The 6,000-nt window shown below is 38.4% G+C and overlaps 1 protein-coding gene across 1 annotated transcript in view; it reads right to left on the bottom strand.

The window, feature by feature from the left end:
• Positions 1-1,984: 1,984 nt before the first annotated feature.
• The window catches only part of LOC147615229 (pentatricopeptide repeat-containing protein At4g13650-like), a 45,979-nt gene continuing 41,963 nt past the window's right edge, over positions 1,985-6,000 (bottom strand). Inside the window, exon 3 of the mRNA XM_086779280.1 lies at positions 1,985-2,118. The gene's annotated coding sequence lies outside the window, so the exon portion shown is untranslated. The remainder of the gene's footprint in view (positions 2,119-6,000) is intronic.

Below are 6,000 nucleotides of genomic sequence, written 5' to 3'. Positions count from 1 at the left end.
TCCTTTGACTTGACACTGGAGGATAATATTTTCATTGTCCTTCCTTAGAGAAATGCTATGAGTGTCATAGTCTATAATAGGATTGTATTTGTGTCTCCAAGGCATACCCAAAATTATATCTACCCCTTGTAAAGGTGCAACTAAGAAATCCCTCTTTTCTGTTAAAGGTTTGATGCATAAATCCAAATCTTTCACCTCTTGCATGCAATTATACTTTGTTCAAGTAAATGCTGCTTTGACTTTATAATGCGTAGGTGAAGAATGAAGATTTAGTGCTCTAAGTACCTTTTCAGAAATGAAATCATGTGTACTACCATCATCATGCAAAATAAGAACTTCATGTCCATTTATCGTTCCTTTTATTTTAAGCAAAGAATGAATATGAGGTTTACCTTCTTATTCTGAGTAATCTGGATCGAAATTACCCTCTTGCTCGAATGATTCTTCTTCATTGTCGTCTTCTTCAATCATGTTGACTCGAGCTGCTGCTGCTGCTGGTGTTGAATTCTTGGTACGCTCTGGACAATTCGGTGCTATGTGACCTTCTTTGTGGCACTTGAAACATTTGATAGGAGATGTCTTCGGTTTGCCACCATTGACTCTCTTATTGGTACTCATGTTGCCTTTAGCCTCGTCCTTGCCTTTGTCATAATCTGGTTTATACATCTTCTTTGAAGCATAAAAAGATTTAGTAAATGGTTTAGAAGAAGTACCCTCATGTGCTTTAATCTCTTTTGAAAAAACGCTGTTCAATGGCTGAATTTGAGTTCTCGTCGCCTCAAACAAATCCCGAACGATTCCGCGTGATTCAAGAGTCTTGGGCTAGTCGAATTGTTGATCAAATAATTTTTCTGCACTTTGAAACCTGCTGAAACAATCCTATAAACCTTGCCCAAACTCTGTAATATTTTCTTAAATTTTTCAAAATTTTTCAGAAGCGATTTCGGAATTTTCTGGCCTTTTCTAGGCAATTTTCAAACTTTTTAAAACCTGTAAATCACTTTTCTGCACCCAGAAATTTTCAGAATTGGAAACCTTTGAAATTTCTCTTCAAATTTGAAAATAGGAAAAAGTAGAGGTTCAAAAAGTGATGTGACTTGTATGGGGATTGGGAAAAGTAAGCTTGATTAAGATTAACAAGGATTAAGCTTGATTAGCTTATGGACTTAAGCTTGTGGTATTTTTTTTTCTTCTCCACACGTCGTTTTGCGCCGGCAGGCTGCCGCCGTGCGCTTCTCCTTGGCTTTCTTTTTTTGAGAATTTTGCATGGCTTTTACACAGATTTACCTGCTCCGTCCATTATAGATTTACTTATCCTTGAAGCTTTCTGATTTCTGAGAGATACCCGTGAGGTTTTTGGCTATGAGGATTTCATCCATACGGTCAGATTTTGATTTCACTGAGTATTTGGAAAAACCACTTTTTGATAGAGAGGATGGTTTTGCAGGGTGGTGAGTGGGTTTGAGAGTAGATCTAGTTTTGAATCTTTGACCTTTGGGTAAAGACCTACAAAACACCCTTCTGTCCACTGGATAAATTCCTGCACTTTCTTGATTTTTGAGAAGTTGAAGCCCTTTCCTACCTTCTCCACAAATCTCCTAGCCCAAGCTCTGATACCACTGCAACCGGAATCTTATTCTAGGAATTGATTGTGGAAAAGTAGAGAATTAATTCAATCATAAAAACCATTGCTTGTAAGCTTCAACTAAATCAAATCAACTGAAAAATTAAACACTTAAACAAAAATACTTAGCTCCAAAAAGACCATATTGGGTGCAATCTTCCCCCCTCTTGTGCGTGGCCTCTCTCCACACAAGAGTATTTCTTTATTAGCTTTCTTTTTTTCACCAAAATTAGGCCATAGTCCCCAAAATATACAAGATGTGCCTTTTAGAGAGCACGGCACTCTTCTTTAACAAAAATAGAGTGTCAAATTGGGACTAGGGTAAAGCCATAGGCTTTAATAAATTTCACATAAATAAATATATCTTTCCTAAAGTTCAAAATGGAAAAATCATTTGATAAGGCTACAAGCTACTATGCTTGCCAAAAATGAAATGTGATGAACCAAGACATTTCTTCCAAAGTAAACTCTTCAATTTCCATAGTCTTCATCACCTGAAAATATAAGCCTAATTAATTATTAAATTAATCCCACAAATATTAAACAAGCACAAATCATCACCAACTCATGACTACCAGGCGTAAGTACCCCAGGAATCACCCTGCCATACAAACCTAACTGAAATAATCATAGGTGGCCTCAAACATACGTCATATACCGCACGTATTAATATTTATAGTGGTATCACCCACGATATTAACCTAGCCGGCATGACGCAAGAGTAATCTAGGCGTCCCCAAATTACTCAAGAGGGGATAAATAATATTTTTCTAGAGGACTTAAAATATATTCTCATGACATCATGTCTTGGATAAATAGATAAATAAGGTAAAAATACCAATTAAATGCTATAAATTATGGAAAAAATACTGGAATAATATTGAGTAATATTCTGATACTTCTACCATGATCTATGTGGTCTTATGTGCCTATGGGATGAATGATATGCAAAATGCAACCATGAGCTGATGCAGACCCTAAGGCTTCTACTAACTCTACATGCATGAATGCATCTCTTCAAGTGGGCTAAGGGACTTGGACTGATTGACACACTGTTTAAGGCTAAGGAATGACCTACGTAGCTCGTGCCTAACTTATCTTGGACTTAGGATTACAATGGGATCACGACGTATGACAATTATCATCCTAAAGGAATGTGCAATGTTGCACTGATGATGATGAGCCATCTTGTCACCATGCACTGCAGTGCAAAGTGCATGTGGCACAACACTATCTCAAAATCAGCCTAAAGCTCTAATACTAATGTTACATGTGCGGAAGCTCTATGTCTTCTTTCAGCCCTAAACACTGAGATAGGAACATCTTGATGCAAAATGCAAATAGAGAGAGAGAGAGAGAGAGAGAGAGAGAGAGAGAGAGAGAGAGAGAGAGAGAGAGAGATGGCTGTGTATTCAGTATATTCATATGGTACAAAAAGCTGTATAGATTCTGTGCTCTTTGGCCTTCCAAAAGAGGAAACATAAAACCTATCTATGACATTCCCCATATGGGGGGAGATTGTGGGAATGAAGATCTAGGGAGCATCAAAGATAAACACACCCATTATGATGTAATTAACTTAATTACAAGTTAATTAAAATCACTATAAAGAGGACATAAGATAGACACAAAACGGCTTACATTCTCATTAGCTTGAGGCTCTTAAATAGCCATGAAATGATACATCAAATGTGGCCAGATTCATCCCATAATCATCTCCTTGATTCACTCTACCTTTTCCATGAATATCTCCACATCCCTTGATTCTCTCAATCATCCCATGTGGCTTATCTTGCCTACATCATCACTTACATCAAGATGGAAATCTACCCTTTGACTTTGGCATTCATCCGTTTACTCCTTACATTTAAGCTCACAATAACCTTTGAGATTGAACTTGACCAAGAGGATGTTCATGTGTGCATGTGATGGAGCATATCCAACACCCTCCTTGATCCATACATGGAACATGAAAATGAAAACATGATGCAACAGCATCCATACATGGAACATGAAAATGAAAACATGATGCAACAGCAAGCATAGCTCCTATGAGCATAGCTCTACATGAAATAAAATGCATGTATTTTCTAGGCATAGTGTATCCCTCCAAAGCCCCATCATAACTCCATGAAAACATAGTGCCTCATGTGCATTATCATGAGTTGGGCATGGAGACCCAACACTCCCATCAATCTCCCCTTTGAGGGCTACATGGCCAAGTGAGAGACAATGTGGACATAGACATATCACATAACCTACATCATCGGTGGTTAGAGGTGATTTTACATATTGGCAATGGAGAGCATTACATGACTTTTAAAAAGCCCATGATACCTCTTCATCATTATAAGAGGAGTTTACCATGAAATTACATTACAATTCAATCATAAAATAACAAAGATACCGAAAGTTCCATTTTATGAAGATTTCCTTGATGATGCTACCATCAACGTCGATGACGACTTTCATGCTAATGGAGTCCTGGTAGATGATGACCTTGAAAACTTGCTTATTAAACCCATATGCACAAGAGTTTTCACCACCCATGTGAAACACCCCTTGTGAAAGGACAATTTACACCATTGAAAAAAATATTTTTGATAAAAATTAGCTGGCAAGGGTGGCCGTTTTCTTCTCAGTGCACCGATCGGATATTTGCAGGCCAAAGAGGAGATCCGCTTCTTCTCTCTCTCCCCCTTCAGCTCATGGCTGGAGCCTACTATATGCGCATTGTAAATGAGCTCTTTCTCTCCTCTCGTACCTTCTTTTTGCGCACAGGTCTGTTGCACGGGCTATCAAGCCTTTTATCAAGGCTTTGATAAGCCTTAAACAAAGGCTTTCATAAGCCTTATATTAAGGCTTTGATAAACCTTGAAGCTTAAAAGGCTGAGGCTTACACGGGTAGTAATCGAAGAGTGAAAACGTCCTGAAGATGGTACCATGGGGGGCTATACGTACAGGGAATGGGCGGCTGTAGCAAACAACGTACAGGTTGTGGCGGCGGACAACTTGTGGAGATGATGCTGTGACTTGTGAAGAGGTGCGGTAGATATGGTACTGATAGGTGTAGCACACACCCTGAAAATCTAGAATTTCGAGAAACCCTAAAAACCACAAAATGCTAAAAAGTAAACCCTAAAAGAACGCTTGAGCTTTGATACCAAGTGGGAATGAAGATCTAGGGAGGATCAAAGATAAACACACCCATTATGACGTAATTAACTTAATTACAAGTTAATTAAAATCACTATAAAGAGGACATAAGATAGACACAAAACAGCTTACATTCTCATTAGCTTGAGGCTCTTAAATAGCCATGAAATGTGACCAGATTCATCCCATAATCATCTCCTTAATTCACTCCACCTTTTCCACGAATATCTCCACATCCCTTGATTCTCTCAATCATCCCATGTGGCTTATCTTGCCCTACATCATCACTTACATCAAGATGGGAATCTACCCTTTGACTTTGGCATTCATCCTTTTACTCCTCCTTACATTTACGCTCACAACAACCTTTGAGATTGAACTTGACCAAGAGGATGTTCATGTGTGCATGTGATGGAGCATATCCAACAGAGATGAATCACAATGAACACAAGCATTGCCTTTTATAGGCTTTTGGATGACTAACTCAATTGGCCTGCAAAACTGGTTGGCCAGTTCCATGGACCAATAAATCTATAAATGCAGCCGACTGGAAGTATAACCCTCCTTTTACCTGGCCGACTGGTTTTTGGACCATAGAAAAGCCTTCTCATGCATGTCAAAGCTGCTCCTGCTCTAATCCTACTATTTATCTATTGCGCCTAATTAGGGATTAGCCTTGGAAGACCAGCCATGTCCATGTGTGCACATGACACTGAGGCCTTCACGTGGCAAACATAGTTACCAGGAGTTTCAGAAACGCTTGATTTGAAACAGGTTTCAAAAAGGTTTCAGAAGTTTCGTATTTTTTGAAAGGCCCAAAAAAGTTTCATACAAAAAATGCATATATATATTTCAATATAGAATATACATGAAAATATGTATTTAGGCCATGACCAAGGCTCAAACGTCCTTGTTGAGATGGTCAACTAGTCACTACCAAGCAAAAAAGGAATGTCAAAAAAAAGTTTCATACAAAAAATGCAAAAATATAAGTTTAGAATATACATGAAAATATGTATTTAGGCCTTGGCCAAGGTTGAAGCGTCCTTCTCAAGATGGTCGACCAGTCATCGACAGGCAGGAAAGGACGTGCGTGTGAAGTCAAGTAGCAAGCAACAAGAAAAAATGCGCTTCGAAAATGTGTATGTATGAAACTGGCATGTAAGGTTTTTGGGCCTTAAAATTTTAGGTGAATAAAAAACGAGATTCATATTCTGAAA

This window comes from Cibotium barometz, chromosome 40 (assembly GCF_041138505.1).
Source record: "Cibotium barometz isolate CiBa-2024 chromosome 40, ASM4113850v1, whole genome shotgun sequence".
Classification (NCBI taxonomy): domain Eukaryota; kingdom Viridiplantae; phylum Streptophyta; class Polypodiopsida; order Cyatheales; family Cibotiaceae; genus Cibotium; species Cibotium barometz.
The sequence above is the reverse complement of the archived record's forward strand: the minus strand, read 5'-3'. Positions and strand labels throughout refer to the sequence as shown.